Source organism: Pinus tabuliformis, chromosome 8 (genome assembly GCF_031772625.1).
Source record: "Pinus tabuliformis cultivar Carrire ecotype Pingquan chromosome 8, CPIR1, whole genome shotgun sequence".
Classification (NCBI taxonomy): Eukaryota; Viridiplantae; Streptophyta; class Pinopsida; order Pinales; family Pinaceae; genus Pinus; species Pinus tabuliformis.
In genome coordinates this window covers 1607195082-1607219679 of record NC_142294.1, presented here as the reverse complement: position 1 = coordinate 1607219679, position 24598 = coordinate 1607195082, and positions in this window count along the sequence as shown.

The window sequence follows — 24598 nt, the reverse complement described above, 5'->3', positions numbered from 1 at the left end:
CTCTTTCTTTAGAGTTTTATGCATTATTTCCATCCTTTTGGAAATTTTGAGCATGGTCTCGTACATGGCTTTCTCATCCTCCGCCACTGCATATTCCATTGTTCATGTTTGCAATTCACGTCTACGCAAATACTGCTATGATACCACTTGATCTAGGTCCAGGTGTGACGAAGGACCTTTCCAAGACCTTTTACTTTCGTGATGTGTTAAAATGTATTTCTAAAAGAACATAAATGAATACATGTGCATGATGTAAAGAAGAGGAACAAGATAATTGTCAACAACATAAAAACATAAGCCATTGATAATGGAGTTCATCTAGGAGGGACTACGTCTCCGGGCCCTGGTGTCAAGATGGTGTAGGCTGCTGCATTAAGTGTTGTCAATAATGATGATGTTCATCGAGGTGATGTTGCTATTAGATAAGGAAAATGCCCTCATGCAGGAGTGGCTCCGAGAGATGTTCCACTATAGGAACTCTCAACCAAAAAGACTCCTGTCAGTATCACATAAAGTCATGCATGATGATGATCCTGCCAACATGGCATAAAAGGGATCTCAATGCAAAAATACATGGCAACAAAATGAGTATCCCGTCGACATACAACAAAGGGATCTCAAAAAAAAACATGACGAATCATGACAACAAGTATATCACATAGATTATTCTGCATCACATCAAGCAGGAATCATGAATGCAAGTAATAAACATAATCCCTCATCAACATCAAACAGGGATTTGTGCAGTAAAATGCATAGAAAAATAAGTACATGAACACACTATATATACCTCACAACTGGGGGCCATCTAAAGAAGTGGATGTCAAACTGCTGAAGTTATTTGTGCCATTGATATCACGGCTTCAATCGCATGGAAATCGCTGCTCACGGGGGAATGTTGAGACCTACATTCCACTTAGAAAAGTGGTTGAAGAATAGATTGAGAAAATGAAAAATCTGAATGCACCATCAAATTTGTGGCATCGAATAGTGGAAAATCGACTGTCCAATTTCTAAATTCTTAGAAATTGAGAATCTGGGGTTCAAGGAATCTTTTAGATTCCCCCTAGATTCCTTAAAGATTCTGCTCCATGGGTGGACTGGAAATCAGCAACACAAAAGGTGAATCTAACCTCACCATTGTGATCCCTGTGGAAAACCATGAAAAACGACTATAAACTTGACTATATTCCGACATGGAGAAAAATTACCTCCTCAAGAAAATTTCAAGGATCATGTTTCTGCACCTTGTTTCTACAGCAATCATGGTTCCATGTCCATACTGAAAAATGGCTGAAAAATTCAGAACTCAGATGGAGAAATAGACAACACCATTGTGTTCGTGGTGCCTAGAAGTGAAGAAACCATCTAAAATTTTTCAAAATATGACAAAGCGAAAATTTGGCCGTCCTGCAAAATTTTGCCTTGAACTATGTGCACTGCCTTCCTCCACCTCAAAATCTGTGCCTGCTCCTGGTTCCTCCATCTGCCTGGGTGCATTGAAACATGTGATTTATATAAATTTGATAGTAGGGTTTACTAGACAACCGGTTGGTGTGATGGTAAAAATAGTGGTTCGTTGAGGAGGGGTTGGGTGGTCAAATCTCGCCCCTCCCTTTTTTTCTACACATTACAGTTTTTAAAAAACCGCATGCATATTCTTGGTTGGGGTTGTGTCTACATTGGGAAGCTTAGCCTATAACTATCACAGGTGTATTAAATAGTGCATGACATTTCGTTGTTTGGTTGGTTGTTATTAAATGGGGGTGTAATGGTTATGTTTGGAGTTTTATGTGTGACACATGGGTCCGCCCGGTGGGGGCCGGCCCACGTGGGCCGGCCGGGTTCAATCCCCACTTGCCTCATCTTAAATGATGGTGTATAATGTTATGTGGGGTGGTGGGGGTGGTGGCCCACCACCTCCTTTGTTTATATATATATATATATATCTAGATATATACATATAGATATATATAATATATCTATATGTATGTATATATATATATATATATATATATATATATATATATATATATATATATATATATAAGGCCACTTTGAAAAATTCAGATTTTAGGTCGAAGGAGACAAATTAACCGGGCCACAAATTCACCCAGAATCTGGCCTACATTGGTTAGAATCTTGTGGCTGGGTTTTGTCCAAATTCTGGCCTCCTTAAGCCTGGCTAGTCAGCAAAAAGTCAACCGAACTTTGACTGCTTCTAATTCTCGCATATGGACTCGGTTTGAAAAACTGTTTGCATTGCCACAATCAAGACGACGAGATCTACGCTCCGGTCCTAGTTTGAAAACATTCTAATTACTTTGATTTTCAAGCTTCCATCAGCCCTCTTTGTCTTATGTGTGTCTCTGGAGCCACTTGGATCAGGTTTGGAATAAAGTTGAACTAGATCATGGACCACTTCGACACTTGAAGTGGGTTGGATCAGTGACTTGGAATCATTAATTGTGTTTGTATTGGTCAAAGACTTAGAAGCATCACTCTTCTCTAGCAACTCAGTTCTTTGTAGTTGCAGCTCCAATTGAAGGAACTCAATAATTTCATGTGCATGTTGAAGGTGCACTTGAATATTAGCAAGAGTTATTTTTTTGATGTTCACCATGTCACTAGCTGATGATAATATCAAATTGTTAAGAGTTGGGGAGAGTTGAATGTGTGTCACCATGTTAGCTTGCTCGCTTTGAATTCAAGCTCACTTGTATTGTTGCATATTGTTGATGCTTTAAACACTTGCTTGAGTTTTATAACTTGGTTTCTTGAACTCTTGATTTCACGCTCGCTTTATGACGACCGCTTTGATTGAAGGCTTCACTAACATTTTGTGAATATTTCAATCAACTTCACACTGACTCGTTTTTTGTAGATGTCGTTCTTTGAAATTTCGCACTTGATTTTGAAACGCTCGCTTTCATGGTTGTCTAAATGACATGCTCACTTGCTTTGTTATTTGAATGACATGCTCCCTTGATTTCTTACTTATTTCACTTGCGTTAAACATTAGATTGATTTGATGCTCACTTGAAGAATAGAATACTAGAATTCACACTTGTTTGATGAAGATTTCTTGCTAGATGGCTTGCTTGAACTTGCTTGATTGATTACTAACACTTTGTGCTTTCTTGAATGTACTCACTGAATGTGCTCATTTTAAAAAAAGAAGGGTGTCGAACACTATCGAAAATGCACCCAAGAGACAAATGAAAAGTTCAATCTTGATGACTCAGTTGAAGACTTACTTGACTTAATGCATTCCACCTAAAAATGAAAATTAGGGTGTTGGTTACAACCGAGAATGCACCCGTACAATTCAGTTAAAAATGTTTATCCGCAAGTGATACAAAAAGCGTTGATGATGTTGATGTCGTCTTGGCTTGAAATTCTTGATTTTTTAGCATCCTTAATTTGATTGCTTTGATTACATGATGTGAAATGTGCTTGCTTGGAAGATCATCTTATCAAGTTGATGATGTGACATTTTGTTCTTGTGTACTTTAGCTTGATTACATGAGCTTGATCAAGCATTCTTATACTTAAGCTTGCATATGTGCATGTAGTTGTTTAAGCATAATACAAAGAGAGCATTTTGATAATCTGAACACAAGTCATGCACACACATTCATTACACACAGTGTACCAAAGATCCCCTTATTCAATTTTGGGCGGATCTAGGACACAAGCGCCAAAAAAATTATGATTTTATTAATTATTGGATTACATCATTTTTCAATGTCACAACTTTGTTGTGGAAAATTCTCAATGAGAATTTCACACTTCCAAACTTTGGAAGCAAATTGTCTTGAAAAACTTCCTACACTGACTCACACTTGTAAACTTTGGAAGCAAATTGTCTTCAAAAACCGCCCGCACTGACTCAATTACTGTCAAAGTAAAATATTACTTTGAATTACAATAATGACTTTGACTTATCTCTCCAAATAAAAAAATTCACTTATCACATCATTACATAAAAAAATATTTATCCACTGCTTATCTCTCCTAAAAAGCACTCATTTAATTTTAAAAATTATACCTTATTTCTCGAAAGGCTTGATATCACATTATATAAAAAATCACTTTATGATGTAACTTTAAAAAGTGAAAAACAATGTATGAAGTCACTTATACAAGTGAAATGATCTCAAAAATTAAAATTTTGTGCTCGTTCCCTTTTTAAAAAAATAATGCACACGTTTAATCAAGTCTTCCTCCACATAGGCTTTAGAAGGTGTAGAAGCTACAAATGCCAAGCTCATTTAGCAGCTAAAAGCATTCCTTTCTTTCACTCATTCTGGCAATTGCTGAGTACTCCAGTCTTTTTTGGCTTCACAGCTGGGCGAGCAGCATACTTCATTCTATCTTCTCATCTAGGGTTCACAAGAGATAGCCTCTCTTAGTTTAGTTTGCAGGCAATACTGTCAATACAGTATGTTCCTGAAGTTGTCGCGCACTTCAAGAGGTGATGTTGGTGGTGCAATTTGGTAAACTAGTTGTTGGATCCTCTGATTCTCGGGTGAAGAATAGGGTCGTCGTTGCTACTTCTTCCCAAGAAGGATCAACTTCACCATATGAAATTTTTGAATCACCATACAATGCTTCTCTTCTATTGAATTGCTATATTGACTTAATACCATCGAACCTTATATGTATGCAATGTTACAGGTGAAGAAAAAGAAAGCGAGCCTATTTTCTATGGAACTAAAAATCTTGAAGTTGAAATTGGATGATCCCCAGAATCTGATTTCGGAATAAGAGGCACTGCTTGGCCAAAAAAGGCTATGGTTCTAAAGAAATTCTTCATGGAGCATGGCATCATGATCTAGAAGTTTTCTAAGAAGAGAAGTATTCTGGATGTTATCTGTCATCTTTCCCTTACGAAGAAAGATGAAGTCAATCTAAATGCAGATAGATCAAAAAACCTCCACCAACAGTCAACATCCAAACACACCACCTCAGAACGCAAAGGTTCCACTTGGAAATTCTAAGGATAATGATCAGATATGTCAATGATCATATTAGCATAGATCACGTGGAAAGAAAAACAATAGTGAGATACCAAGATATCAGTGTACAGTGAATGGAAGATCATCAATGGAAGCAATCACACGATTCTAATTAGTCTTGTCAACGCACCATGGTCAATCTGGTGTGCTCGAATGGATGAATATTGAGGAAGAATGGGAGGCCCCAACTAAATCTTCTAAGGCGGAATTAATCCACCAATCGAATTACAAAGAGGTGTTGATGCAACCCAAGTCGTTTCCTTTCAAACCAGATCAAAAATATCCATCTGTCCATCTCTCAGGTGACACCATTAATGTCTCTTCGAGGAGACTTGTTATTCTTGTCGATGGAAATTATGCTACATGGAGTGTTGCCTTAGAAACTACCGTTGTGACTGGAAGAAACAGGCTGCCATAAGAGAGAAGGAAAATCAAACATTTTCTATGTGTTTGGAGCACATAAATTCTGGAAAAATATATGGATATTACTCTGATATAATTGAATCTGGATCGATCTCTAAAGATTTGGAGTCTGTGTTTCAAAGAATTACAGGTGAAGCTTGTGATCCCGTTGGAACCATATTTCCTTCTCTTATAGAAACTGAAATTTTAGCATCAACTTCCAAACAGCAAGCTAACGCTTCTCCATCACAACACTACGCCATATCCATTGTTACACCAATTGAATCACCATGACCTGGTGCTTGATTTATTCAATTCAGCTCAAATCTACAAGAAAGTAACATCTAGAAAAAAAACAACAACTCTACACCTCAACAACGTGCCATCCTCAATGCCAAGCTCTTTTGATGCTCAAAGAATGGTTGAATGGTCAATGCTACATCAACTTCACAAATATTCACATTGATATGATCCACACAAGATCCACATAGCCTTGCACTGCATGCTCTTACTACCATGGATTACGATGGACTCATATAGGCAATAAGAACCGAAAGCGCTCTGATACCACATGTAGAATACTAAACAAAATTAACACACATAAAAAATACCAAAGACATAGAAATGGCATAAAAGGCCAGAGCCTCACTATATTCCTATCATTATCAATCCAATGTACAAATAATGATAATAGTACAAATAAATACATGAGGAATTTTTACTCAAGATAGTGTGTCTATCTTGAAAAAACTTGGTTGATATACATTCTCAACAAAACACTAATCTAGGAGAACTAGTTGGAGAAAATCTCTCATCCTAACTAAAATCCCTAGTTTGAGGAACTAACTCCTAATTCTCAAGATTTGATTTATTTAATTATAATTTTGTTTTTATAATTGTTTTATTATGAGAGTGAGGCTAGCAAATCTGTCAATCGAAAACTAAAATTAACTTGAGAACTGACTTGCAACATACCTGTGTGACTGATCATGAAGGTTGTCTAATTTCCGTCGGGAGGTCGAGAGACTGACTACCAATACTACACAAGGAACAATATGGGCTACCAAGCGGATGATTGATTGCTAGAACTGCGTAATGCACAGTCCAACCTAGCTATTAGCTTCTAGAATTGCGCAATGTGCAATCTCAACTAGTAATGGTTGCAAGCTCAGTGACTACAATGCACAATTTCTGGCCCAACAGTTACTGCCCCTCATATTTATGCAAAGAAATCCTGGAGAAGAGCTCCTGGGAATAAATGTACATTTTTGGAGAGGAAGAAAGATCCTTCCCTCCCAGGATTGCACAATGTTGTCTTGGTGAGGTAGAGTCCAGGCCAAGGCTGCCTAGACTCACAGATGGGCAACTGAACATGAATGTGAAAGCGAATGCATGGTGATACTAAGTGTAAGCATAATTGAATGATCGTGCATGCAAACATTGAATGACTAATTCATAAAACATAAGAACATGCATGTGGGTGAGACGAGTTTCTAAATCGGCGACTGTTGGTGAAAAAAAGTTTCATTCATGTGTAATAACAATGAGATGTTAACAAAAACTGAAATGGTGCTAGGATAAGCTAGTAGGTATCAAAATGACAGCTAGCAATCATTGAAATCAAGCAGACAACATTCATACGAAGAGAAACACAAAAAGTGCCAAAAATGCAACACAAGGCATGGAAAGCGGGCTTACCGCAAAATAACTACGTTGAATGTGCCAACGGATCCTAGATGTGATGTGGGATGTCACAACTGCAAGGTTTATGTGACGAATGATCTCTGCAGTGCCCTGTTCATGAGTTTTGATAAAATTGAAGATGTGATGCACATGCCACAAATCTAGGAAGAGTGACACTTGGTGGGAGATTTCTGAAATGATCCTTGCATGCAAACTCCAACTGCTAAAATTAGATCCCTAAATCAAGGGATGCCTTTGTATGCTACCTTTAGAGAAGTGTCCCTTGCATGAAAATTAGTTTTTCTCGGTCCTGGAGGGAACTGATCAACTCAACTGCACATGCAAGAGGTTGCTCAACTGCTGGGAGAAAATGCACATTTTTGGAAGGGAGCCAGGCTGGCTATTTAGAATCTTTGTGCAATTTCTAGGTAGAGCAGCTGATTGCTACCCATATTTGTGCAAATTCTGGGTTGAGCAACCCAACTAAGAAGGATTTCTTAATTTTCTAGGTAAAGCTTACTCAACAGAATTATGCAACTATGGGGCCCAACAAGCTGCTAGTCATGATTGCATAATTTCTAGAGGGAAGGCTGGTTGCCCCCTAGATTTGCACAAATTCTTGAAGGAGTTGCTTAACCTACTGCTGGACCAAGTCCAGATGAACAACTTGTGAGGGGAATGCATCAAGGTTTGATAGACAAACTATATTTTTGCAAGAAGATCACTTAAGCTTTTGTACTTGATGAAGCAGGACATGCTGCTATGAAAGGTTGGTAGGGAGGCTCCAAAACAAAGCTAAGAAAAAATTTTGGAGGGTGGTTGTAGCCGCAACAACTAGTGTGTGGGAAAGAAATAGAATTGCGCATGGGTTGATTGTTAAGTTTTAGCAATATAGAGGAGTTATTGTTAGTTAAACTCATTTATTTGAGCTCTAGTCATGAATAGAGTTAGTTTTGAATAGTTGTAACCGTTGTTAACTTAATCATATATTAGTTAACTAAATTTATTAAAACTAGCCCTACTCATGTATGCAATTCAAATTGTCTAGTTGACTGAGGGAAAATAAACACTTTTGTTTATTGTTGTATACTAGAGAGTGTACACAAATTTCATGTAGTAGGAGAGACTCTTCTCTTGGGAATCTGTAAGAAAATCAGGGCTTCTCCTATTCTTTAGGAGCCCTTTTCCTCAGGAATTGAACAAGGAAATAGAGGCAAGTAGGAGGCCTATGTTGGTTAAATATTTTGCAGAGTAGTTTAAGGAGGAAAAAATTGGTATTGAAGTGGAGGTTGAGCTTCAAGACTGAAGCTACCATTGAAATAGATCAATTTTTCTCATCTTATATAGTACAAACAAAGAAGGGGTGTGTCCAAGTTGGTTTCCATAGAAAAACAATTGTGTTCATTGTGTATGAATGATTAGATGTGTTTCTATTGTATGTTTTCCCTTCCGTATATTAAGGATAAGAAATTTGTGGCTATTGTTTTTAGTTTTAATTTATTAGAAGCTACAAACTTTGAGTTATTTCTACAAGATATTAGAGCATTGAAAAATACATAGAAACCAAATTTTTTATCCCCTCTCACAAAATTATCAAATAACATATTTATGGTGAAGGAATTTTATTTAGTGCAGCAACAATGTCTTTTTATGGGTTGAGGATTGAGTATGCATTGGAGGGAAATCTGAATTTCATAGCTTGGTAAGACAAGATGGAAGTTGTGCTGGATGACAATGGAATATTGGAGTACCCACAAGCTGATATTCCAAAACCAACAACATTAGATGCACAATAGCTGGCCCAATTGAAGAAAGATACTACAAAATTGAGGAGGATTATCTTAGAGGGAGGAAGAGACCATGTGGTTTCAAGTTTGCATGGCACGTAAACTTCTTATGCAATGTAGAAAAACATCACAAAGCTATTCGAAAGTAACAATGATGCTAGGAAATTGGTATTGCAAGATAAGCTTAGAAACATTTGAATGCAAAAAAGTGAAACCATTGTTCAATACCTATACAATTTCACTTAGGTCATATAAGAACTTGGAGGAGTAGGAGAGAATGTGCCATCATCTAATCTTGTGATCATATCACTCCTTGGTCTTGTAAAGTCCTAACACAACTATGAAGATTTAGTTAATGGAAGAGACACACTCCCAAATTGGGAAAGACTTGGGTCTTACTTTGTGCAAGAGGAGATTGGAAGAAACACGAGAGATGAAGTCTCATCCTCATTTCATGAGGAAGAAGATTTTGCTCTATTTGGAAAATCAAAGAATTCCAAAGGAAACAAGGCCCAGGGCCAGGTAGAATCCAACTAGAACAATGGAAAGAAGAAATACCTCGGTAAATTAAAATAATTTCACTACCATGAGTATGGAAACTATGCAACCAAGTGTCTACATAAGAAATGCCATAAGGATACCGCAACATTAGCAAGAGGAGATGCGCTCACATCAAAATTCGAGTTTGATTTCACCCTCATTTCTTGCTTGACAAGGATAGTAAGAGGGAGTGAGTGGTACCTAGACTCTGGTGCTTCATATAGTATGATAGGAAATAAGGAGTTCTTCAACAACCTATAGGAGAAGGACCTAGAATTACACATAGAGGTTAGAGATAATGAAAGGTTTAGTACCAAAGGAATTGGCACTATAACCTTAAAGAGGGAGTCAGGATCTCATCTTCACATAAATACTATAATGTACATGCCTAGTCTAAAGAAAAAACTAACTTATGTAGTTGCACTTGAATATAGATGATATGAGGTGATGTTCAGTAGAGGGGAGGCTTATCTAAAGCATGTTTCCACCCAAAAAATTAAAACAAATTAGTGCTAAAGTTATAAAACTTTATAAGGTAGATGTATATTTTGAAATCGATGCACTTATACCTCCAAGAGTGAGGTGGGGCAAGGTAGAGCCTTAGTCTAGAGTTGCAAACAATTGTGCAGGGTCCATAGGAGAGTTTTAGAAGTTGTAGTATACTCTTCTGATGGATAATTACCCTTTTTATAGGGGTCCATGGTATCTAGTAGAAGAAGGATCAGTGTTAGTTGATGCATTCAAATATTGAGCGACAGTTATAGAGGCTAGTAGCAATTAGAGACTTAGGAGGCGTTTTCAACTTAGAGACACAGTTGATTCAATATTTTGGATGCTTCTTAGCTGCAATTGTTGTAATAGAAATGAAAATAGTGAGAGGGAGTGTTAATTGTGTTGCAGTACATTTCTACTAAGAGAAGGATTGGGGTTTGTAGAACACTTTTCTTGCGAAGAGGGAGTGTTAGAATTGTAGCAAGAAAAGGCTTCATTTTACTTGTGCCTTGGTTAAATGGATAAATTTGAATTTCCACATCATTCAAATGTCTTGAGTTACATTTAGTAGGAGTCATATGGCATTTTCACTTAGTTAAGTCAGTCAATTCGAGTTTGTTAGCAAGAAGTAGAGTTTTCCATGGGTTGATTGCTAAAATATAGCAATTTAGTGGAGTTGTTATTAGTTAAACTCAGTGAGTTGTACTCATGAATAGAGATAGTAGGAGTTTATTTGAGTATTTGTATCAGTTGTTAACACCTTGATCTCTTGATTAACCAGTCAATTTACTAGAAATATCCATAGTCATGGCTACAATTTGAATTTCCTAGTCGAGTGGAGGGAAAATGCATAATTTTATTTATTATTGTATACTAGAGATTGTACATAGTTTGCATGTAGCAAGTGAGACTCTTTTCTTGGGAATTGGACAAGAACAGGGGGTTCTCCTATTATTTAGGAGCTAATTTCCTCAGGAATTGCACAAGAAAATGAGGGCAAGAAGGAGGCCTACGTTAGCTAATTATTTTGCAGAACAGTCTCAAGAGGAGCAGATCAATATTACAATGTAGGTTGAGTTTCAGAATTAAATTTTTCATTTTAATAGATCAAATTTTCTTATTTGATATAATACAAACAGAGGAGAGAGTTTTCCCAATTGGGTTCCCAAAAAAAAAAATTATCGTTCATTGTGTTTGAATGATTACATGTGTTTCTATTGTATGTTTTCCCTTCGCAGATTGAGTAGAATAAATTTGTGTCAATTTTTTTAATTTTTAATTCATTAGTAACTACAAATTTTGAGTTATTTCTATTATACACTCTTTCTCCATGCTGGAACAAATCTATTTTCTTGGCCCTCATACATTAGGCACATATTATCTCTCTTCCGTATACTCTTAACATCATACACTCATCTGTTAGCCACTTCTATTCCACAGGTTGTCTCGACCTCTCACAGTAGGATAGGCACACTTGGCCTCTTCTCAACGACACTCATCCCCATAGAACTCCACTCAACTCTCTCCATTGTGTTGTGTTCCCACCACTTTGCTCAATGGAAATCCTATGTTTTTTTCCTTTGTTGCATAGGGAAGGATGGTTTCTCTGCTATCAATTTCACTACACAAGAGTGTACTCAAACACGTGGTTTTCCACATTGTTCTATCAAATTACTTGAACACTACAACTTTATTAAACATTGGGAATGGGATCCTAGTCTCTCAACCATTGTTGTTGCATTAAATCAAAGAATGGGCACCTGAGAGTCTCCCCATATTGAGAATTAAATCTCAGTCAAATCCACTTACAGAGAGGCGCTTCATTCTCATTAAATTGATCATAGTGCTCAACTTGTACACTTAGGGTGTTTCTCCTACCTATCGTAGCGTATGTTATATTAAAATTTCATCTCTAGCACACCATCAGAGCCCAAAGAGCTCAAATTGTACTTAGTCCATAGATGTCTTTGACTATGGCCAAAGCTTATGCACTTAGCCCTTTTCTCCATTTATTCTATATGGCGTGCAACAAATCTCAAGCATGGTTGTTCTAGAGTCAACTATTACCTATGTAAATCATGGTCCTTTCTATTCTTAATTCAATAGTTCTTTGCAATCATCATTAGGTCAATGGCACCAACCTTAATGTGCACATTTACCCAGTTGTCAACTCATCTACATGCTTAGAGGCGCTACACTCTTAACCAGTTGTCAACTCATACCTTCTTTGAATTCCTTCCAGACCCAAACATGAAAAATAACCCATTTGGCATAGCTACCAAATAAGGATGGAATTATATCAGAAGTTGTTGACCCATTCATATCCACACATTCCTAAGCCCTTAGACATGTAGGGGACCCTTCATAAAGAATAAGTGCGAAACCTTTCCCATGATGCCAAAGAATTTTCAACTCAATCATCCATTAACCATACACCCATGATGTCATTTCTTTTGTTAATAGCACATGACCCTTGGTCACTAAAACATTTGGAACTATCACTTAAACATTTATTGGACGCAACTCATATACACATGCCATTACTAAGTTGGAGCCCCGATGCCCAGATCCTTTCTAATATTCTGCCTTTCTAAGTTGGAGCACCTTTTTCCTGGTGTCTTTACCTATTTTCCACCACTAGGCTAGGTGTTGTGGCATTCATATAGGCCTTTTAGAATATCTACCTATCAGCCCCACTAGAAATGATCGACACTCAATTAAAGTTTCTTCTGGTCTTTCAACCTTCCAGGCATTATCTCTTATGGGTTTCATCATTGATGGTCTATCAATTGGTGTCCTTGCTAACCCAACTCCCTACTATCCTAGGTCACTTATTAATAATTTACAGGCTTCTCGGATTTCGATCTTCTTGCCAGTGTGAGATTTTGAGCTTCTAATATTTCAGGCATTGTTCCCACTATTCTGACTCAGTACTATCATGTATCACTTATTAAAAGAGATCCAAAATTATGATCATTTTTCCCTCTAGCTATTAAGTGGCTTTCGACCTTCTGGGCATTTTTCCTACTAGCCCGAATCCAACTTATCGAGGTCACTTATTTAATAAGGTTCCAAGATTTTGGGTTTCTAGGGTTTCAGACAATCTTCGCTAAGGAGCGCTACCATAGTTGGAAAAAATGCCAAACTAACATGCCACTAAAGAGTCCTATACATGCCTTTAGCACTACAAGTAGGAGTTTGGAGATCCTGACTTTTATTGTGATAACTTTTGATCCAAAAGGCCATTTGTAGACTTTATCATACCATTGGAAATATATTTCTAAGAAAAATCCAATTATGTCATCTCTAAGAAAATCTAATCTCTTCTCCTAATGCATAAATGTGTCAAAATATTGGGTCTCCCTAATCATCAAACTCATCTTATTATGGCTTCTCCATTATGTATGCTACTATGATTTTTCTACAAGAAACTACAACAACCTTGGGACACCAACTTAAGATTGAAACACCATGGATATCAATGTGAACATTTTTTGCGACTAACCTCAATACTAATTTCGTTGACGTCAATTACAAAACACTTGTTGTCATTAGCCATCAAGCAATTCCAACTGCCCAACACTTTACCCCATGGTTACTGACATTAATTCCAATGCACATGGTGCCAATAACCATCTAGAAAATTCCAACTATACAGCAAGGGGATACATGCATAACCCTCAAATCAAAGGAAAAGGGGGCACTCCAGTTAAGAATGACAATTCTACCCACACACAAAATGGGGAAAACTTAATTACAATGTAGGAATCAAAACAATCTAGAAAAGTGCCACACAAGGAGGACGAGATATTGGACACAAAGCAAGGTAATTCCTTAGAAAGATCATATTGAAATAAAGAATAACCACCAACGATAATTGTAAGTGAAATTTATTTGGTACCAATTTCCCCAACTTAGGATAATGGTATCGAGTCCATAAAAAGAAAGGGAAGAAACTGAAGATTAGTGAATTTTACATAACAAAATATTCCCCCTAACATTTTTATTTTCATTTTAGTTATTTATTCTACTTCAGAGCCATAGAGGCTCCTCATCTTGAATGCTCATAAGCATATGCAAAATGTACTTTTTGTTTCTTTCCGAAAATAAAGCTATGGTTTTTTTCCATGGATATATATATATATATATATATATATATATATATAACAACTATTAAACCAACATTTAGGACGAAAACCACAAGCTGCCATCCACATGCAAGCTGACTCATTACCCTTATTCAAGAAAAATCATGGCACCTAAAATTATGCATTGGTGCGCCATAAGGGGGCAGGATTTCAATCCAAAATGCCCATAGGTCTTGGACCATTGAACTTTTTCCTTGAACTCGACAAAATATATAATTTAATTATTGAGACAAGAGGCTTATTGTACAACCCAGTAAGAGGGGATGTGTAAGTTTGTTTGCTTGTGCATTCCCCTTTGAACTTAAAATTAAAATAAAAATTATGTTCTACATAGAAAATAATATTCGCTCTAATTAGAAAAATGGATATGTTGTAAAGTAATTAGAAGTAAAAAATGTATGAGTAAGATGTTTAAATCTTATACTTTTCAAAACTATTTCAACAATGTCAATTTCAACTTCATATATATCTATATATAGAAAATAATTGTTAAAATAAAATATTTTAATGATATATATATAAAATATTAAATGTGAGTTACCAATAAAATATTTTAATACAAATTAATATTCACATATACTTAAAAATATATTAATAATAAAAAACCGTTTTAATTTGTGTAAAATATTTTAATATCTATTACATATCATTTGAAAAAATTATGTATATGTCATGAAATGATTAAGTTTTTAAGTTTAAACATTTATTTGGTCCTATATATACTCTATTTGGCATTCAAATACAATTTAAACAATGAAAAATAACACATTGTATTTTTCACTCTAAAGAAGTTTGCACGTGAATAAATTTGATCCCACTAGGCTCATGTTAGATTTATACTTAATATGGATCCATGATAGTTTATAATAAATTTTAACTAAAGAACATTTTACTAAAATTAATGTTTTCTTTTCAATTTTGGTTTCCTTCCAAGTCATATATGTATTTATTTTAAAATTATATTATAATTCATAACAAGTACCGTCTTGGATCAATCATAGCTCAATATCTACCAAGCGTCTAAATGGATCAAATATTTTAAAATGGGATAATCCCTTGACATGGAAACGTCATTTAGAGTGAAAAGAGATTTGATCCATCTCCACTCTTGGTAAATCCAAAGTTAAAATGTTACTTTAATTTTTATTTTATTTTAAATTTTATTTTTATTTTTATTTATAGGAAATTATATTAGATTACCTTACAACATCTCTCCCATACTATAAGTAAGACAAGCAATAATAGAAGTAATGAATATTTGACAATATTTTAAATTTTAAATTTAACATATTGTTTAATTTTATTTTATTTTTCACACTTCCAATAAAAACAAGGAACCTTGGAATACTTTCTCACATATGATGATGATATATGTGATGAAGGGAATGGATGAAAGTTCAATCCTTGATGAGCGACAATTATCAACATTGTCATAAAAACACTTCATACCTCACTTCAAACCAATTAACTAACGATTACATTATTATAGACCAATACACTTTTTAAAAATTATTTTAATATTGTTTCCCAATTATATAAAAATTAAAATTATAATATATAATGATATAATAAAAATAATATATTTATTTACGCATTATTTTCTATTAAATTTATGTAAATTAATAAAATATGTATTTAACAAAGCGGAAGAAAAATGATCAATTATATCTTTGAGAGTCGGGGAAAAATCGTCTTTAATAACTATATTTGTTACATTGAATAAACTATCTTGTATCCGTTTCAATAACTTGGTAAAATATTTTGATATTTGTTTTAATAACTTGGTGTGTTTATCTATTTATTTATAAATATATGATAAAGTGTTTTTTCATAAGAGGTCGTTCAAAACTAAAAATTAAAACTAGACAGGGTAGAGTATGTATGTGTTCGTAGACTTAGTGGTCAAATTGGGTGAGTCCCTTGTCTCACAAACAAAGCGAGCGGTCTCATACACCATTGGTGGTTGGCTTGGCCATGACCTTGAAATTGGATAATAATAATAATATATAATTTACTTTTCATTAAAGAACAAATAAAACTAAAATTTAAATAAAGATTTAGATTTAATGCTTGGGTATTTCTAATTAAAAATATACTTTTATTGAAGAATAAGCATACCTTACAATATCACAATTGAAAGAGAAAACCATTGTGTCAAAACATTAATCATATTATGATGATGATGATGATGGTTAACGTCCACTGAGACCAAACTTTGGTGTATGGGACGTAAAGAAACAAATTATTTAGTTTGATTTAAGATTTTATTCCTATGCTCAAAAAGGTTGGAGAGAAGTCTGCCGAGCTCACTATAATTTTGACATTGTAAAAGGCTAGGATGGTTAGTAGTATTGCGACAAAGATTATGAAAACGCGGGGCACTGGTTTTCATCCTCGATGTTCCTATAAAAACTCATTTTCAATAGAAATTGGAAAACATATAAACAAAAAATTCTTAAAACTAGCATAGATCCATCTTAAGTAAGGATCTAACATAAGCAGAGAGAGATCCAATTTCTTCACCATGAAATTTTTATATGAGTTCATATTATTTAAATATTTTTTATAATTATTTATTTATTTTTATTTTTAGATTTATTAAAAAACTATTTCGGCAGAATTTCAATTTTAATGAGAGACAAACATCTTTAAACATCGTACTGGGTTATAGAATAAACTTCTCGACTAAATAAAATAACATCAAATAATAATACATGAATGTTAAAACTTTCAACTAAAACACTATTTATAAAATTCAAACTCAAACCTCCAATAGACATTCTTAAAACATAAAGTATATTTTCCTCATAGAACAGAAGACTAGAAAAAAAAATGTTCAACAAGACATAAACCTATGAAATAAATTATCAATGAAATACTTCTAACCAAAGTGTTATATTGTTATATCGAAGCTGAATAGTTTATATTCTGAAATTAGGCACGTCAAGCAAGAAGAATTAAAATAAAACCGAGAGCTGGAGGGCTTTTCCACATCACAGGAGGTTATTTCACTGTGTAGATGCTATGACTAATCATAATTGAAAAGAGAGAATGACTTTTACAAATAAAACAAAGAATTCGGTTGGGTAATTTATCTGTCATTTATTTTCTTTCAATCTTTGTTGTTGTCGCTTTCATAAATGTAGGGATTGGAAATTAATGGCGAGTCTAAATTGTAAATCTCGCCGTTGCTATGAATTCCTCCTCCAACTACATTTATATTCTCGTGGGTGTTAAGCCTCTGAGGTTACGACAAACATTAACCAGCCTAGCGTCTTCATTAACCGGTGAATTCATTTAGGGCGTTGGGTTCTGGCTAGAAGGGTCAGAAGTTGCATGTTCTGGAATTCTTGCAATGCCCGGGGCATTGGGGAGACGTTGGAAGGAAAATGCGAGAGTTGGTCGAGGGTTGAAATTTGACGGCCATTTTTCTAGGTATGGGAAAATTTGTCTGTTAAATAGGTTGATATTTTTTTTTGTGATGTGTTATTAATTATGCGAAATGTATTTTTGACGATTATTTTTTTGGGAAAACATTGTTAATAAAATTGATTAAGTTGACGAGGGACTCAATATGTGACTAACTTATCACTCTCCTATGAAATTTATGTCGCATCACAGTGTCACCGTACAACATTGGAAGTGTCCTTTCAATTGCATGTCGCACCAAATCTCTTAAAAAGATCTGAAAGTTATGCCTCCTAAAAAACAATAGTACAAGGATTTATGAATTTTTAAAAGAACCGTACTTTCTTGATGGTTGGCTCTCTAAAAAAACTTGAAATATGGAGCAAACTATAATGTAAATTTTCGGAGAATCTAGTCATCCGAAAAGCGCATTATTTTGGCCCCAATGTGACTTCACCGGAATGGAGAAACACGACACTACCCACCCGTAGGTGCTCTTTACTCCGTTTTTGTTCAAAATGGTGTTTGAACAATTCCACATAAGCTAAGATACACTCAGGGCATACGGATTTATGTTTACGCAATAATTTATGCTCAACGCCAAATTCACAACAATACTTCCGCCTCGATCTCCATGCAAGTGAAAGCGAATAAAGAAATTCTAGAACATGAGTTTTGGTCTCACTATAGAAAATTGACAATGATTCAAACCACTTTATGGTATAAAAGTTACATAATGGTATTTGAGGCAGTTTTATAAAAATAGATTATTTTTCCAAAATTTTAGGATCTCAGATTTGAAATAGTCATTTTCAAGCACAATTTCCGACGCAATGGATCTGAACCAGAAAATTCTAATAGAAGTTATTCTTGAAAATACAACAAGCCACATTGCCTTCAAAGATTTTTCCAAAATTCGTAATGGTTAAGGAGATACATAGAGTTCTTTGGAGACATTTTGTTAAAAAAAATTGATTTTCCCAGAATTGTAGAAAACAACTAGATTTGGGAAATTCTTACGAAATCTTCATTCGTTCAATGGGTAAATGGTTGTAGTGATATTTTATTAATGAATATCAATTGGAATTCAATCCCCATGTTGTAATAGAGCCAAAATTATCATGAAAGAACATTATAAAAGGATGGAGTCACATAGGTGTGAATGCTGGTTTTTGCATATGGCAAAGTGTATTATGTAAATCATTTTTGTTCGCGGAATGAGAAAATCGATCTTGTTGTGTAGGGAGGAGTTGCACACTAGTGGGATGATCACTCGAAGGGGCCATCCAGCACAACATTGTTTTATGAATTTGTAACAAGACTTCTGAAATGAATTTCTTTGGTATTAAATTTTGAATTTTTCTTTCTATTCTGAAATGAGTTTCTTTAGCAATCACTTCTGAGTAATTTTGTTTCTCCATACTGTTTTGAATATTATGACTTAATCGTTGCAAGGGCAACAAGCTAGATGGTTGGGCCCACCAGCAAGTCCATTGCCCCAAACCTCTTAACTTTCTTTTGTTGCATTTAGTTTTTTTGGTGTGAGTGTGATCTCACATAATTTCGCCATTTCATTTCATAGCTCTTTTTTTTTTCTTCAGTGATTTAATTTTCAATCTCATTCCACAAGCTTTATTTTACTACTCTTGTGATTTAAATTTAATATCAATGCTTTTGGATATATTTTCATAAAGACATAACTAAAGTAAACGGTGAAGGTTTTAATTGCGTCTCTTTTTTATTCTTACAAATATTTACCTTGATTTCATTGTTGCATGAGAAAGTTTATTTCCATCACACAATGGTGAAATAATTGTTGAGCAACAATTTTGGTTAACTTAACTTAACATGTATTTATGATTGCCTTTGAATATTGTATGAGACTGATTCCTGCACTTTTGCAGAAAAACATTTATTCCTACACTTTTGCAAACAAATGCTAGTATCAGCGTAAGGAAAGATTGTGAATCTTGTTGACAAAACGCTCACATAATTCTTCATTATAATTAAAAGATGCATATATTATAAGGAAGTATTTAATAAGATCAGGGTAAGCAACATGAATTATATATTGGTTTTTATTGCATATTTCTCTTACAACTAAAGTACTGAATTGTCTTTAAGAGTAAAAGTACATTATTATCTTGATTCTTTCCTTAGATTAGTTGGAATGAAATTGCCATGTGATTTCTAGTTTCATGCTTGCAACGTAGCAATACTTTTAAGAGATTTTGCATTCTTTATTTATGAATCGCTTTCTTTTCGATGGGGCTTGCATTTCATTGTCCCCTGGAAAATTGAGGAAGAGTTACTATAGGAATCCACTCAAACCAAAATAGGAGCGAGAAGTAGATTCCCGGAGTGTGTTTACTTTGATTTAAAGAGTTTTGTTTATTTTTCCTAATGATGCTCCTTTTTAATTTCTTGCAAGGGTTTGGTTTTTATTTAACAAATCCCTGAGGTCGTATTCTGGCATATATTGTGCTATGCCTCTAAGTTTACTTATCCAGATTGAAAAATTAAATGTTAGTGTAAATCTTGCATTTATACTGTCCAACGTTTTGGTGCCATTGCCGGGGAGGCATTGTAGGGGAAGACCTCAATGATTTGTCATGCTCTTCCCTTTCCTTCACAATTTAATTTCTATATTAACAAGATTCTTTTTTTCTACAAATGAGTGATTTCTTTTACTGTAAATTTTGATGCCTAATTTGCTTATTTTACTACAATTTAGTTATTTTATGAGTATTTTTTCTTTTACTGTAAAGTGTGTTACTTCTTTTTTTGCAATAGAGGTTATTTAATTTCTGTAAGTGTGATTTCCTTAGTTTACAATCTTGGTTTGTTCTTTTTACTACAATTGATCTTTTGAGATTTTCAAGGGCTAAAGGAACCCCCCACTCTCAATCTAGGTGTTGACAAGACTTTCCAGCTAGCAGGAAAATGCTAGGAAGTTGGATGTTATTCCAAGGACTATCTCAAATTCTAGCAGAAACTGGGGTCTCTTCTTCACAGAAAGAACAGACCTTGGCATTAATTAGAAATTGGTCTACTCCTCTAGAAGAAGAGAATCATCAAGAACCAGAAGATCTTCCTAAGGAGACCAAGAAGGTATGGATCGTACTTGATGAGGAGAAGCCATCAGAAGTAGAGATTGAAGAACACCAACCTAATCGGGTCTGCACTTTAGAGGATGAACAAAGAAAATTGGAGGATTCATATGATGCACCAGATGTTGCCCATGAATAAATGACCAAAATTATATGGATCCCATAGAATCTTGGTTTTAGATGACTAACAGTATCCAATCCTCCTTTATCATTTGGCAATTTGTAACATCACATTAGTTAATGCAGCTGGTACCTCATGTTTTGGTATTTTCTCGCATATACTTTCTAAATTTGAACATGAATATGATTATCCTCTTGTTACGAACTTGGTTGCATTGTAAGTCCTCCTATACTTAAAAGGGAGTCTTCCACTTCTTAGGGTAGAGTAGGGTAGAAGAATAAAGAAATGCCATGAATAAAGTTCTTACAACAATCCAATTGAGATTTTGACTTTCAATGCATAGCCATTGAAACTACTTTTGATCCACATCAGTGGTTAACACACACATCTGTGACAAATTTTGTTGAGTATGATTCGCTCTAATACCTCATGATTTTGCAAAAGTAACCATGATTAACCGCTCCAATGAAGTTGTCATATGAGATATATATTTTATGTTTCCCTTAGAAGGTACTATTGAAGAGCCCCCTATGGTGGACCACTCTTGTAAAGATCATAATAAGCTATTCATAAGAACATTAGAATTATTAACTTAAAGAACCTTTCAGTCATTATCTGGGATATTCTTAATAAGTCTTTAGGGTAGAGGAACTAGCCAGTTATGATTAGTCATTAAAAACCTTTCATGCCATCCTATACTCTTAAGGAGTACATCTGCATCCCCACTAATTATGTGAACTTTGAAATTAACTACAATTAAAACTTATAAAAGATTTAGGGGAGGATAGGAGATCTTGTGATGAGCCGACCTACCATGATCATGGAACCTAACATGCATGACATTACTGTGATGGTCACCAAGCTAGAGTAATGGCTTTCAGCTTAAAAGTTCGAAGACAGGAGGTCTCATCACAAGTCGACGTGTTCATCCGTGTTATTTCTTGTGAGTGCCATTGCCATTAGTTGGTTACCAAGGTAGGACAGTGGCCTTCAGCTAATTTAAAAAAAAAAAAAATTCAAATAAGTTAACTCTGAATCTATACCTAGTAGATGGGACACAAGCATTTCACTGGGTTAAAATAAATCCCAGCAAAGGTTATAGACACCTGCGGGCAGTAGGGCCATATCTATGGTGTTAAAATTAATTTCATACTAATATTTACTCGATTATCCTTCTATTTCCCAAAAAACTCAACATTTTATTTCTTGAATACTGGTTTTAAGATGTTTTGAGCATGATGCTTTGAGTTATATCTTTCAAAAATTAGGAATCTTTAATGATGTGGTACCCTTAGTGAAGGTAATTCTTTGTACTGGATTAAGGATAAATTTACTTTCACATCTGCATGACAACAAATTTGGAGTGTTCAATTTGATGATTGGTCCAGGAAGGCGTCATTTTGTTATATTTTTATCTCTCTTTTCTAGTATCACAACTCATTTAATTCTTCATGGTATTTAGAGTGATAGATTTCTCAGTGATGATTACTCATTAAGTGTCGATGGACACCAATGTACATTGATTTTGGTTTCCTCTAAATAGGCACTATGGGATGTAGGTATAGGATTGTTGTATTAGGTGCATGAATCTTATGGTAATTTTCTTGAAATTGCACATTTTCAACAAAGATTTGATTTTTCATCATGATTGCTAATAAGACTCTAGATAGAAATAAGAGCTTTGAAATATATGAAAAGTAGAGAATTCATTTGAAACAAGACAACAAGTATGTGATGTCTATCATAAAGGTGCAATACACTTTTTCCATAATGTTTGGTATAAAGCATAACGTCCCTGTACCTGGTCTGTTACATTGCAATTTTACCATTTCTGCACTTGATATCTTCATCTGGACTGTAACATGGTTTTAGTTGGCATAGTAATAATAACGTTGCAAACTTGATGAATGCTTTAAATGATCACATACCATGATATCTTGATATTTCCTTGTGAATATTTTTGCTAGCACTTTTATTGGGAAGCATAGTATGATCTTTAAACATTCCCCCTGCCTTCTTCCATGAATGTATAATCTTATGGTTTTGTTTGCATGAGGACATGCAAGAAGGTCAGTGTGGGGAGTATTGAACTTCCATTTCGTCAAAACTATCACGATTTACTTGAATAATTTTATCCCTGTAATAAGTGTGTATAATCATTATTATTCATTTTACGCATTATAAAGTTATTATTTAGAGGCATTTAGAGCTAACAGTTGTTGATCTATGAACTCCTCTTTTTTTTTTTTAATTTAATATGAAAATGTCATTAATGTCAGGCTCTTTTTTGGAAGGTGCTAACATTCCTATAGTAGTAGTTCATATACCAATTGTACCTGCAGCAACATGCTTGCACTAATTTGGAGCTTTCATACATTGACACATCTGTAGCGAAATATGAAAGAGGTTTTTGTTCAAAATGGTGTTTGAACACTTCCAAATAAGCTAAGATACACCCAGGCCATACGAATTTATGCTTAGGCAATAATTAATCCTCAACCCCAAATTCACAACAGTTTCCAGAATGCCAACGTCTGCCTCGATTGTTGTGCAGGTAAAGGTGAATAGAGAAATTATGGAACATGGGTTTTTGTCCCATTATAGAAAATTGACAAAGACTCAAACAGATTTCTAAAATTCGTAATGGTATAAAAGTTGCATAACATTCTTTGAGATAGTTTTCTAAAAATAGACTATTTTTCCATTATTTTAGCATCTTAGATTTCTAATAGTCATTTTCAGGGATGATTTCTGAGGTAATGCATCTAAACTAGAAAATTATGAGAGGTTATTGTTGAAAATATAACAAGCTATATTCCGTCCAAACAGTTTTCCAAAATTCCTAATGGTTAAGGAGATACGCAGAGTTATTTGGAGGCATTTTTGTTAAAAAAACCAATTTTTCCAGAATTGTAGAAAATGTCCAGATTTGGAAAATTTGTGCCAGATCTTCATTCCTTCAATGGGTAAATGGTTGTGCTAATATTCTATTGAGGAATATCAACTGTAATTCAATCCCCATTTTGGTTTCTAAGGAATAGAGCCAAAATTATCATGAAAGAACATTATAAAATGAAGGAGTCATGTAGGTGTGAAGGTCGGTTTTTGCATATGGCATATTGTATTATGTAAATCATTTTTGTTTGCAGGAGGAGGGAATCGATCTTGTTGCATAGAAAGGGAGGATTTGTGCACTAGTGGGACAATCCCTCAAGGAGACCACTAGAACCAGTGCAACATTGTTTTATGAATTTGTAACAAGACTTCTAAAATTAATTTCATTGGCATTAAATTCTGAATTCTTTTTTCTACTCTGAAATAAGTTTATTTGGCAATGTCTTCTAAGTAATTTTGTTTTTCGATATTGTTTTGAAGATTGTGACTTAATCACTGCAAGGGCAATGAGCTAGATGGTTGGGCCCGCTAGCTAGTCCGTTGCCCCAAACCTCCTAACTTTCCTTTTTACATTTTAGTTCGCTTGCTGTGAGTGTGATCTTAGATAATTTCACAATTTCATTTCATAGTTCATTTTCTTTTTTAGTAATTTAATTTTCAATTTCATTCCATAAGCTTTATTTTACTGCTCTGGTTATTTAAATTTAATATCAATGCTTTTGGATGTATTTTCATAAAGGTTGAACTAAAGTAAACAGTGAATGTTCTAATTGCATCTCTTATTTATTCTTACAAATATTTACCCTAATCTCATTTTTGCAAGACAGTTTATTTCCAAAAAGAAATGGTGAAATAGTTGCCGAGCAAGAATTTTGATTAAATTAACTTAACATGTATTCATGATTGCCTTTGAATATTATATGAGACTAATCCTTGCCCTTTTGCAAGCAAATGCTAGGATCAACATAAGGGAAGATTACAAAATTCTCAC